Source organism: Glycine max, chromosome 5 (assembly GCF_000004515.6).
Source record: "Glycine max cultivar Williams 82 chromosome 5, Glycine_max_v4.0, whole genome shotgun sequence".
In the NCBI taxonomy this organism is placed as follows: domain Eukaryota; kingdom Viridiplantae; phylum Streptophyta; class Magnoliopsida; order Fabales; family Fabaceae; genus Glycine; species Glycine max.
This window is the reverse complement of record NC_038241.2, coordinates 21,166,015-21,179,988: the sequence shown is the minus strand read 5'-3', so window position 1 is coordinate 21,179,988 and position 13,974 is coordinate 21,166,015. Positions and strand designations below refer to the sequence as shown.

At 35.3% G+C, this 13,974-nt stretch overlaps 1 non-coding gene across 1 annotated transcript; it reads right to left on the bottom strand.

Annotated features, from left to right (window-relative positions):
* Positions 1–2,690: 2,690 nt before the first annotated feature.
* LOC113001777 (small nucleolar RNA R71) lies at positions 2,691–2,797 on the bottom strand. Its single transcript, XR_003267263.1, has one exon. It is a non-coding gene; the product is annotated as a small nucleolar RNA R71 (small nucleolar RNA).
* Positions 2,798–13,974: the final 11,177 nt, after the last annotated feature.

Sequence of the window (13,974 nt, the reverse complement as noted above, 5' to 3'; positions counted from 1 at the left end):
CATATGGAGTCTTTTTCATAATGGGTCTTATGTAAATTTTGTTTTGTAAATAACAAGCAATATTCACTACTTCAACCAATTAGTGCTTAGGAATAGAATTATCATTAAGCATGGTCTTAGTCATTTCCTGTAATGATCTATTCTTCCTTTCAACCACACCAAGGTTAAGGTATTCTTGGAGTTGAAAAGTTATGAAGGATACTATTTTCCTCATAGGACAATTGAAAATATCATTTTCAAATTCTCCTCCATGGTCACTTATAATTGAAGCAATGCATACTCTTTTTGATGTGCCATTATTTTCTCCTATTTCTTAACCCTTTTTTGCACCATTTTAAGTACTAATTAGTTTTAATTGTCAAATTAATTAGGCAGTTTTATTATTTGGGTCCATTCAGCTAATTTGATGTTTTTAATCTAATTCCAAGAATTAATGAAGCATTGGGCTTGAATCCAGAATTGAGCTTGGGCTTGAATCCAGAATTGGGCTTGGACTTGAAGAGGGCAGACTATTTTATTCTAGAAAATTAGATCTTATCTTATCTTATCTAGATATTATTTAGATTTGATATCATCTAGATATTATTTCATCTAGATCTTATCTTATCTTATCTAGATTTGATTTGATTTTATATATGGGATTGGATTTAAAACAGAGTTGTAAGCTTTGGGGCTGGAAAACTATATAGCAGCACCAAGGTTCTAGTTTAGCCCTCTTCTCTTTTCTTCTTTCTTCTCTCTCTCCTATTTCATTTTTAGTTTTAGGCTTTTCATTAGACATTATTTTCGTTTTGCAATTCTAGCTTTTACTTTTCATTTCAGCAATAAAATTTCATTCTTCAATCTATAATTTTGTTCTCTATTGATTAATGGAAGGCTAAGTCCCCAGCGTTGTTTTCTCTTGAGGATCAAGCATAGTTCTCTTTGAGGTTCTATTATTATTGTTAAATTCTGTTCAGTTCTTTTTACTCTTCATTAATTACTCTGAATTTGTTGCTATTAATTCATGCATGCTTAGTGCTTGATTAATTGTCTCTGCGCTTAATTTACGTTAATGCTTAATGATCGTTTATGAGTAATTGGTGTATGTGATGCTTAATCACATAATGAATGTCTTATGTTGAATTTCGCTTAGTAATTTAATTTAGGGTTGGATTAAGTGGTTGAACTGAATAAGGATAAATTCTCGCAACCTAGGATAAGAGACTTGCTTGTGAATCAAGGGGAAGCAACATATTTTAATTATGATATTTTCTAATTAAATTTTACTCACTGTTTAATTTACAAATTTGGCGCCGTTGCCAGGGAGCAGTGTCCAGAGGTTCATAATAGCTAGTGTCATGTTAGTGTTTAATTCTTTCGTTTTTTATGTTTAATTGTTAGTGTTGTGTTAATGTGTGTGTTAGTGTTGTTTAGTGTCTTGGTATTTTGTTTAGTGTGTGTTCTGTTTTAGTTTTTCTGTTAAGCGCTTCCCCTATTTCAGTTTTGGGTGTTTTGCTGTGAATAGTGTTTTATGACGGATTTAGCGACCACTTTTGCTTGCGGCAAAACAGAGCAGTAGTAGAAATCATGTAGCGACGGATTTTAGCGACCACCCCTGCTGAATTAATTAGGATTTTTTGTTTTGGTAGCTAGATTTGTAATTTTTGGCTGAATTTTTTTGTGGTCACTTCTTTTGATCCATATTTTGTGGGAAAAATAGCTGGAGCCCTTAGTTTGGTCAGATTTGAAAGTTCCAAAAAAGTAGCAAATTTTATTTTTGTCAAAACTTCAAACGGCCATAACTTTTGCTCCGGTTATCAGAATCGCTATTATTATATATGTATTTGGGGTAGAAAAAAATTTCCAATGCCGTGGGATATAGGCCGGCTGAGGTCTCCATCATTCAAAAAAGGTGATTCTGTCAAAAGTTTTTTATTTTCCAAATTTTATTCTCTTATTTTTCTTAACTTACCAATTTTAGCTTCTATAGTTTGACTTTGAATTCTTGTTTGAAATTTAATGTGCTATCTTCTCATCATTTTATAAGGTTGCTCACAAAATTTCAAGTCATTTGGACATCATTTGGTGGTAGCTGTAGTTCAAACCTACACTGTTACTTGCATAAGAAGACAACTAATTGTGCATGCTGAATTTAGTGTATGACTAGAGGAAATCCATCTAACATACAACCCTTTGATCCTGAGATAGATAGGACATTTCATAGATTAGTTAGACATCATTAAGTACCTTTTGAGCATCCTGAGCATTCTGTTATTGGTGATTTTGAGCATTATTGTTTTGAACATTCTGATTTTGGACATTCTGAGAACATGGCACAACCTCCACCCCGTGAGAGGACTCTAAGGGAAATGGCTGCACCTGATTTCACCTACGAAAGCTTGTGCATCCAATACCCTGATGAGGATGTCCCATATGTTCTTAAAACTAGATTGATCCATTTGCTTCCAAAGTTTCATGGCCTTGCAGGTGAAGACCCACACAAGCATCTGAAAGAATTTCATATTGTCTGCTCCACCATGAAACCACCAGATGTCCAGAAGGATCATATATTTCTGAAGGCCTTTCCTCATTCTTTAGAGGGAGTGGCAAAGGACTGGCTCTATTACCTTGCTCCAAGGTCCATCACGAGTTGGAATGACCTCAAGAGAGTGTTCTTAGAAAAAAATTTCCCTGCTTCCAGGACCACGACCATTAGAAAGGATATTTCAGGTATTAGACAACTCTTTGGAGAAAGCCTATATGAATACTGGGAGAGATTTAAAAAACTATGTGCCAGTTGCCCTCACCATCAGATTTCAAAGCAACTTCTTCTCCAATATTTTTATGAAGGACTCAGTAACATGGAGAGAAGTATGATAGATGCTGCCAGTGGTGGAGCCCTTGGAGACATGACCCATGCTGAAGCCAGAAATTTAATTGAGAAGATGGCTTCCAACTCCCAGCAATTTAGTGCCAGAAATGATGCTATTGTCATTAGAGGAGTGCATGAAGTAGCCACGAATTCATCTTTATCAGGTGAGACTAAGAAGCTTGAAGGTAAACTAGATGCCTTGGTTAACTTGGTAACCCAACTGGCCATGAATAAAAAATCTGCACCTGTCACCAGACTCTGTGGTTTATGCTTCTCTGCCGACCACCACACAGACCTTTGCCCTTCTGTGCAACAATATGAAGCAATTGAACAGCCTGAAGCTTATGCTGCAAACATCTACAACAGACCTCCTCAACCCCATAAGCAAAATCAGCCACAACAGAACAATTATGACCTCTCTAGCAATAGGTACAATCCCGGGTGGAGGAATAATCCCAACCTTAGATGGTCGAATCCTTCACAACAACAACAACAACAACCTTATTTTTAAAATGTTGTTGGCCCAACAACATTTTAAAAATGACTATGCAACAGCCCCAGAAACAGCAAACAGTTGAGGCTCCTCCGCAACCTTCCCTTGAAGAACTTGTGAGGCAAATGACTATGCAAAACATGCAGTTTCATCAAGAGACCAGAGCCTCCATTCAGAGCTTAACTAATCATATGGGACAATTCGCTACACAGTTAAATCAACAACAGTCCCAAAATTCTGGCAGATTACCTTCTCAATCTGTCCAGAATCCCAAATATGTGAGTGCCATTACATTGAGATCGGGAAAGCAGTGTCAAGAACCTCAACTAGCCAATGAACCTGCCCAACCTCACTTTACTCCAGAAAAAGATGATGACAAAAATGTAAAGAGTAGGTTACCTAACAATTTCTATGCAGGTGACTCTAAAGAGAAGTAGCATATCCCTCTTCCATTCCCTCCAAGAGCAATTTCCAACAAAAAAATGGAAGAGGCAGAGAAGGAGATCTTGGAAACATTTAGGAAAGTAGAGGTAAGCATACCTCTGCTGGATGCAATAAAGCAAATTCCAAGATATGCTAAATTCTAGAAGGAGTTGCGCACTAATAAGTGGAAGCATAAAGGAAGTGAAAGAATTAGTATGGGCAGAAATGTCTCTACATTGATTGGTAAATTTATTCCCCAAATCCCTAAAAAATGTAAAGATCTAGGTACATTTAGCATACCTTGTATTATAGGGAATAGTAAGTTTGACAATGCCATGCTAGATTTAGGAGCTTCTGTTAGTGTGATGCCTCTGTCTATTTTTAATTCTCTATCTCTTGGTCCTTTGCAGTCAACTGATGTGGTAATTCATTTAGCTAATAGAAGTGTTGCCTATCCTGCTGGTTTCATAGAGGATGTCTTAGTTAGAGTTGGTGAACTAATTTTCCCTATTGATTTTTATATTTTGAATATGGAGGAGGGATTTTCTAAAGGATCAGTTCTCATCATTCTAGGCAGACCTTTTATGAAAACTGCTAGAACTAAGATAGATGTATATGCAGGCACACTATCTATGGAGTTTGGTGATATAACTATTCATTTTAATATTCTTGATGCTATGAAACACCCATCTGAAGATCTTTCTGTATTTCGTGTTGAAATAATTGACCATATTGTTGATGAATACATGACTGATCTTCATTCTAATCTGCATGCATGTCACTCTTCATGCATTGAATCTGAATTTGTACTTGATCATATGTCTGAATTTGATGCTGAGAGTGAATCTGAATTTGATATTGATTTCATGTCTGGTGATGTTTTACCTCTTGAGATTGATTTTCTAGAGTCAGATAGAACTAACCATGTTTTAGGATGTACACATACCTCTGACTTTCTTTATGAGGTACAGGCTGAGAAACCATCTCTTTCTACCACTATCCAGCCAGCCACACCAGAATTGAAGCCTCTACCATCAAATTTAAAATATGCTTACTTGGATGATAGCAAAAGTTTTCCAGTAATTATATCTGCCTCCCTTGTTGATGAGCAAGAAGAGAAGTTGTTATCAGTTCTCAAGAAGCATAAAAAGGCTATATGCTGGACCCTGGCGGACATTCCTGGTATTAGCCCATCCACATGTATGCATCGAATAAATTTAGAGCATGGAACTAAACCAGTAAGATAGCCACAGAGAAGACTCAACCCGGTAGTTCTTGATGTAGTGAAGAAGGAGGTAACCAAGCTTTTGCAAGCTGGAATCATTTATCCTATTTCCGACAGCCAATGGGTGAGTCCCATCCAGGTAGTCCCAAAGAAAACCGGCCTCACCGTGATAAAAAATGAGAAGGAGGAGCTGATTCCTACTCAGGTGCGGAACAGTTAGAGAGTCTGCATTGACTATAGGAGGATGAACCAGGTTACCAAAAAGGACCATTTTCCCCTGCCATTCATTGACCAGATGCTTGAACGCCTGACAGGATTATATAGGCACTTTGTAAGAGATTTTAGCAAGGTATCCCTTCCACTATCCAACTTGTTGCAAAAGGAGGTGGAGTTTGACTTTAATGATAAATGCAAAGAGGCCTTTCATTGCCTCAAAAGAGCACTGATTACCACCCCTATCATTCATGCACCTGATTGGACAGCCCCATTTGAGCTAATGTGCGATGCATCCAATTACACATTGGGGGTTGTCCTTGCTCAAAAGATCTCCTTACTTCAGCTTACTTCTTTTCCACCATGACTTAGGGAGTTTTTCTTTTCCTATCACCTTCTTTACTTTTATTACATTTTTCTGATTCTATTTGATGGTTTAATTGCTTTTAATCTTTTAATTGTGTTACATTGAGGACAATGTGTTGTTTAAGTATGGGGGGAGTGTTCTTTGGTTTTGGTTTTGCTAGTTTTGTTAGTTTTGTTTGTGTTAAATTTGTTAGTTTTGTTAGTTTTGTTGGGTTTCTAGTTTAATATTTTAGGTCAATTCTGTTTGCATGTATAACTTTGCATATTTTTCTTTGAATTATAGGATATGTTCAAGAAATGGGTAATTGTTCTGAAAATAAAAGTCTCTTGACATTTTGTGATTTGAAATCCTTGTTTTTCCTCTACATGTCATGATAGTTTTGAAAGCTCAATTTGAAAGTGATAAGTTTACCTTTGTGAGAATTTGAGCCTTCCATCATCATAATCTTTTGGTGTGTTTTGCCCCATTGATTGCTTGCACAATAGCCTTGGCTTGATTCTTGTTGATACTTCCTAATTCACATGCATATTTGGAAATGATTTAGGCAATTTTGTTCTTATAAACTTTTAGCCAAATGGACTTACCTTGAATTAATTCCTTTGATAGCCCCTTTGAGCCTATGTTCCCCTTTCTTTGTTTTAAAGCTCATTACAAGCCTTAAGTGAAAAACCATGATATCACCTTACCCTTAAGGAATTTTGGAGCTTTGGAATTGTTTTGGGAATAAGTTGGGAATAAGTGTGGGGGGAATGTTTCATTGGAAGATATAATTTTTTGTCTTGCTTAACGTTTTATTTTAGCCATGCTTGATGTATCTGTATATTGCCTATTTTTGCTTTAATCTTCAAATTCGTACTGTTTAAAAAAAATTGAAAAAAAAAATTGCAATTGCTGCAAATTCTTACTATTCAAAAAAAAGAGAGAAAAAGAAAAGAAGTGAAGTTGAATAAATGAGGTCTTGTTATGAGGACTTGACTTTGGAGCCTTGGTTGATTTTGTTGATATTAGAGGGCTTGGTTTACTACTTGTGCTTAATTTCCACTTATTCCCCATTGCTCCTCTATTCCTTTGGGATTTAGCTACTTATTCCATATTTTTCTTCCCTACCTTGTCCTTGGCCCCATTACAACCTTTAAAGACCTTTTGATCCTCGTGTGCATGTGTTTGTCAAGTTGTTGTCAATTTTAGAATTTTGCCAAGTCTATGTGGTGTTTTTTTTCATGGGTGCTTCAAGAGTAAACAGTAGCCTAGACACTTGAGAGATAGAGTGTATATCTTGTGAGGCTTAATCATTTTTCATTCTTGAGCTGATTAACTATTTTGCCACGATTGGGTTGCTTGGATGATTTTCACGAATGTCTTGACTCTTTGGATCTCTTCATGTTAGATGTTACCCATTCCTTTCATTCCTTGATGTTCATTGAGAAATATGTAAATGTTTTTGTTTGTCTCTCTTTGATATCCTTGGATTTTGTTCTTTATTTCATTTTGCCCAGGAGTGCAAAAGGCTAAGTATGGGGGGTTTTGATGTGCCATTATTTTCTCCTATTTCTTAACCCTTTTTTGCACCATTTTAAGTACTAATTAGTCTTAATTGTCAAATTAATTAGGCAGTTTTATTATTTGGGCCCATTCAGCTAATTTGATGTTTTTAATCTAATTTCAGGAATTAATGAATCATTGGGCTAGAATCTAGAATTGGGCTTGGACTTGGACTTGAAGAGGGCAAACTATTTTGTTCTACAAAATTAGATCTTATCTTATCTTATCTAGATATTATTTAGATTTGATCTCATCTAGATATTATTTCATCTAGATCTTATCTTATCTTATCTTATCTGGATTTGATTTTATTTTATTTATGAGCTTGGATTTAAAACAGAGTTGTAAGCTTTGGGGCTGGAAAACTATATAACAGCACCAAGGTTATAGTTTAGCCCTCTTCTCTTTTCTTCTCTCTTCTCTCTCTCCTATTTTCGTTTTTAGTTTTAGGCTTTTCTTTAGACATTATTTTCGTTTTGCAATTCTAGCTTTTACTTTTCGTTTCAACAATAAAATTTTGTTCTTCAATCTATAATTTTGTTCTCGATTGATTAATGGAAGGCTAAGTCCCCAACGTTGTTTTCTCTTGAGGATCAAGCACAGTTCTCTTTGAGGTTCTATTATTAATGTTAAATTCTGTTCAGTTCTTTTTCCTCTTCACTAATTACTCTGAATTTGTTGCTATTAATTCATGAATGCTAGTGCTTGATTAATTATCTTTGCGCTTAATTTACGTTCGTGCTTAATGATCGTTTATGAGTAATTGGTGTATGTGATGCTTAATCACATAATGAATGCCTTATGTTGAATTTCGCTTAGTAATTTAATTTAGGGTTGGATTAAGTGGTTGAACTGAATAAGGATAAATTCTCGCAACCTAGGATAAGAGACTTGCTTTTGAATCAAGGGGAAGCAACGTATTTTAATTATGATATTTTCTAATTAAATTTTACTCGCTGTTTAATTTACAAAAGCAAACAACCCCCCCCCCCCCCAATTTGTTACTATTTCCTACTATCTATTATGAACATTTGGTTTATCATTGCTCATTGGGAAATGACCTAGGATTACTTCCTAGTTACTACATTTTAATGTTTATTTGATTCGGGTACGGCCTCAATCACCTTGTTTTTTTTTCAACTTTGATAAATCGGATTTTGATTGCCTTTTTATGTGTAGTTCTAGGCCTATTGTGTGAATTTATGATACAATTTGTTGGTACAACTCACATTTTATGCTTAGTTTTGTTAGACAGGCAATCAGAGAGTGTTTGAAGAAAAAGGACTCAAAAACCAACTAAAATCTTATAAAGTTGGACTTTGACCATTAATCACGGCCATGATTAATCCATCAGGATCATGATCAACTTCAGCATCATCAAGGTTGTGTTAATTTCATTAGGGCTTGACATCGAAAATTCATCAAGGCCTTGATGGATTGATCACGAGTGAGCGTAGATTTGCATCCAAAAAACCATCACAACCTTGACCAATTCATCAAGGTTGTCATCAATTTGCATTGACTATCACTTAAATCTTATGTTATGAATAGTCTTTGCTAGACCCTAGGTTGAAAATTTTTTACTCTTGTGCAAAATTTTGAGTTTTGAAAGAGCATGAGCATTGTGTAAAAGTCCTCAGCCCTAGTCAAGCACAAACATTGCATTTGGGAAGATTCCTTGCTCGGATTTCAAACCTCTTGGTATGTTTACGCTTCTTCTTAGGATTTCTAGTGTATTCATTTCTATGAGTGGCTAGTCTCCTTAGTTCGGGGATTATGATGTAACCTACCTTTAACATGTTTCTTAATTTTAATGAGATTCTCGATGTTATTAAGTTAATTGATTCTCTTCCTTCCTTTTATTTTCTATTTGGAAATAGTTGTTCTAATACTTAATTGGTTGCATAGTAGCGATCATCTGCCCATAATTGGTAGAATTAGGAAGAAAATGTTTTTTTTGCCAAAAAGCATTACCAAACTGGTTGGATAATCTCCGATAGGTTGATTAGGAAACTAATTAATCACCCTAATCATCAATCTTAATCATTTGATTTAAATCAATAAGTCAACTATCAATTGAGGATTGTTTAAGGAAAAGAACATTATTAGACCACCGCCAATGGCTAATAATTAACCTTGGGAAACAGGCAATTAACAATCATAAGAATCTTATTAGAGTTAGGATTAAGGGAATTGGTTAGTGTGAAATCATAATCCCTAAATATTCATCTCATCTTATCTTTCACATTATCTTGCTTGTTTAGATTCAATTTTGCATTAGATAATTTCTCATTAATCACTTCTTAATTTCAAATTATTTCTTCAATTGCTTAGTTACAAAATATATTATTTTGGGAACACAATTAGTCCTTTGGGTTTGATATCTAGACTTTTAGTCATTGATGTTGTTGTGTAGGATACACTTGCCTTTGTGTACTCATATTTTACGCATTAAGTTTTTGGCACTGTTGTCGGGGACTAGTTGCGGAGTTCTTGAGTAATTAGTTTTGTTAACCGCGCAATTTTGCTCATAGTAATTATTTAATTCTCTATTTATTTTTCTGTTATTTATTTTCCCATTGCCTGTCACACTTGATCTTTTTTTGCTTGTTTTAGCAGTGCATGCAAACCAAGTTCCAAAAGCTATAACTTTTAGAAGAACTTGAGATAGAAAGGCTTGCTCCCAAACTTCGAAACAACAACGAGCAAGAGAAATGGTCAAGGCAGATGATGCTACATAGACACTGATGGATTATCTCACCCCCTAGGTGGGAGAAAACAACAACATTCAATTGCCAACCTTGCCCTAGGGAGTTACCTTTGACTTCAAGCATGAGTTCCTTTAAATGATTGAAAACAACCAGTTCAACAGAGCTTCCCATGAGGACCCTATGGTGCACTTGAGGAGGTTCTTAAGGTTGTGTGACACGATCAAACAACCCAACATTATCAAAAAGTATTTAAGGTTGCTGATTTTCCCTTCTCTCTAAATGGGAAAGCATGGGGGTGGCATAGTTCACTTTTAGAGAACAACATCACTAATTGGACCCAATATTCTAGTGCCTTCCTTCAAAGATAGGTTTCTGTGATGAAAGCTAATAAGCTTCAAATGGACATTGGTAACTTCACCCAAATTGAGCAAGGGAACTTGTCAGAAGCCTAGGAAGATTCTAGGAGTTGCTCACATCATAAGTTTAACCCGTAGAGGATAGTGCACATTTTCTATGGTGGAGTGTCCTCTCACAATAGGACTAGCCTTGATGTTGCATGTCAAGGAAATTTGATGATAAAGCCACCAATCAATGCCATTAGAATCATTGAAGACATGTACTCTAATCCCTACAACAATTCTGGGGATAAGATAATCCTAAAAGGGCAGTCAACCAAATGGAGAATGAACCTGCTACTTCTGGCCTTGGACAAAAAATTTAGGCATTGTCCAAGCAAATTGAGAGTCTAATGAAGTATTTGTCTCAGGTATATAATTCTACACCTCCTTATCACACTTGTCATAGGTGTGAGTGTGTTCATGGTCCAAGAGAATGCACAATAGAGGGTGAGTTGGTTCAAGCCATAGATGTGCTTAATTATGTGGAAGGCAGGAACAATGGCTATAAGCAATTCTCCAACAACAATTTTCATTAGGGACATAATTACAGGAAGGGGAAGAATCAAAACTTGTATAGGCCTCCCCACATGCAAAATGAGAGGCCTGTATAAGAAGAGAAATGACCTAGTGTACAAGAAGCATTGATGGAATACATCTCCCAAAATGATCAGCGCATGAAGCTCATGGAGTCCCAACTCACTTTTATACATTCTCTTTTGTTACAAAGAGCTCCTAACACACTTCCTTCCCAAACTAAAGCCAATCCTAAGAAGAAGGAGGTGAATGCTATGAGCACTAAGAGTGGAAGGCCAATGACAGAGTAGAAGAAGAAGGAGAAAACCACTCCACCGCTAGAAAAAAAAGGCTCTTAATGAAGAAAGACAAGAGGAAAACAAAGAGGGTGAGAAAGAGGTACCAACACCTCCTGAGGTAAGTGTTCATTTCTCTCAACAATTGAAATACAAGAGTGAGGATTGGCAGTTTGCTAGATTTGTTGAGATGCTTAAAATGGCGCGTATCAATATCCCTTTTGTTAAGGCAATTGCTCAATTGCCAAATATTTAAAAGAAATTCTTTCAAATAAAGGAAAGTGTATAGACTTTGCCACTATTGGCCTCAATGAAAAGTGTTCTCTTGTGGTCCATCCTAGAAGGGTGATAGAGGATGTGTTGGTGAAGGTAGATAAATTCATCTTCCTTGTTGATTTTGTGGTATTAGACATGGAAGAAGATGAAAATGCCCTTATCATATTGGGATTCCCTTTTTTGAATACTTGTGATCTAGAGGTTGAAGTTAGACTTGGTAAGCTGACCCTTTGATTGAAAAAGTAGTGTTTAATTTGTCTAATTCTATGAAAAAGCCTACTTCTTTTGTTACTTGCAATTTTATTCAATCTAGGGGCACTGTTGATGGTTTGGTATTGGAAACATTCCCAGGTGTATAGACTTCTCAAGATTTTCTCAAAGTTATCATAGTTATCATAAGTTTCACCAAGAGATCACAATTTGTTTAGTATGGTTTGGAAGCATCCAAACATACCTTGTATGTTCTCATCTTCCTGCACAGTAAACAGTTCATACTTGCGTGTTAACAAGTTGAGCTTGTTACATTTTACCTATTTCGACCATTCATATGTTATAGCCGATGTGTCCTACATCTGCTTTGCACTTCTAAAGTTGTGGACTTTGGTATACTTCTCTTCTAAGAGGGCACATAATAGAGCATTTGTAGGCTTTAGATTTTAGTAGGAACCTTTGCTTTTGAGCATCTGTCCATAAGCTTTTAGGCACTTTACTTAGTTGTTCATCAAGTGAAATGTAATTTCCATTCTTCACCACATCCTAGAGGTCAATATGAATAGACTAAAAATGATATATCATGTGTTCCTCCCAATAGTCATACTTTTCTTCTCTAAATAGTGAAGGGTTGTTGGTGGAAAACTCTTCTTCCATATCTTTCGTTTATCAAGACCTTCCTCTGTATTTGTTAGAATACTCAACCCAATAGGTCGAGCTCTCATGCCAACTAAAATAAAATAAATAACACTAGAAGAGGAATTTAATAATGTGTTAGATGAACTTAGAAATCTTTTCACAATGGAAGTTATTTTACAATCAAAATGTGTTCTCAAAGAACTGCCATCTACTGACAGAACTTAGGTTTTCGCAAAAGAGTTATGGACCATCATCCAATGATTAACAAAACAATAATTTAAAGAGTAGTTTACTATGAAACTTGTATTCGAAGTTATGTCAATAATAAGCCTTAAGAAATACTCATAGATGCTTAAGAAAAGTAGTAGAAACACTTAGTTTATACGGGTTCACTCAACCTGAGCTATGTCCAGTTCTACTTCACAAATCTATGAGAGTTTCTTAGATTGCATAAAGGATTGATGTTTGTGGTAGGATATGCTACTAAGTTCAAGTATCTTTCAGAGTTTTGTGCTCCGGCTGGAGAAAAAGAGTGGAAATGCAGGAGATTTGAGGAAGGTCTTAGACATGAGCTTAAGAGAATCATTATTCCTCTAGACATCATAGTGTTTCATCTTCTTGTGGAGAAGAGTAAAACTAAGGAGTACTAGACATGGCAATGGGGCGGGACAGGGACGGGTATTGTCTCCCCAATCTCCGACCCCAACTCCCCAACATATCCCCATACCCGTTCACGATACCTGGCGGGTTAAAATTTATTATCCCATCCCTATACCCGTTGGGTATCGGGTATCCCCATCCTCGTCCCGTACCCGATTCAAATTAGAAAAATATTTTTTTTTGTAAAAAAATATTAAAAATATGATTTTAGAAAAAATAAATTGATTGTTAAACATTTATTTTTAACTACTTATATATCAATAAACTTACTATAGCGCACGTGTCTACAAAAATCATTTAGAAAAGAATATTAAATTATGTAAAAATTCTAAAATAAAATTAACTAGTAATAAATAAAATTAAGACTAACACATTTGTCTAGCATGATTCCATTGTTTTTTAAGGTAAATAAAATACACCAAATATGAAAAATATAACTCAAATGCATAGACACTAATCCAATGTTCATTAGTTCAAATTACACCAAATTAGAAATAACTAGAAAATGAAAACAATGTCCATCATCAAAATAACCACCAACTTCACCAAAGATGTCATCAACATTTCTTTCTCAACCTGGTATTTATAAAATCAAACATCATATTTTAGATGTTGTTTCAAATCTTAAAATCATACATCACATTAGTAAATAAGTATAGTTATTACTTTATCAGTCAACAATGATGTCTATTAATCTTTCAAATGTTGAGTAATGCTACTGACCAAAGATCCACCTATATTTTAAAATTTTTGAAAAATTAGATATGAATAATGATATTAAAGTTTTTTAGAACAACTAAAGGTGAATATACCTTCATCATCAAATTCAATCTCATCAATAAAAGTTGATTCTTTAATTGCTCTAGAACCTATAAATAATAATTATAAAATAATAAGTAACAAGTTATAAGTTTTAAAAATATAAGCAATTCATAAAGTATCACATAAGCATTCCGAATTTTACCGGCATTCTTTGAATTTCATAACCAACTTTTAGAACACGTCTGTCGCAACCTACCCTTCGGCTAGAGGGCAACGCGAGGCTCACGGGTGTGTCTTCCAAGGAAGGAAAACGCGTGGAGTCACACCACCAATGTTTATTCAAGGAAAACGTCGGAAAAACCAAAATGGAAAAGGTCTAAGGTCTGTGTATT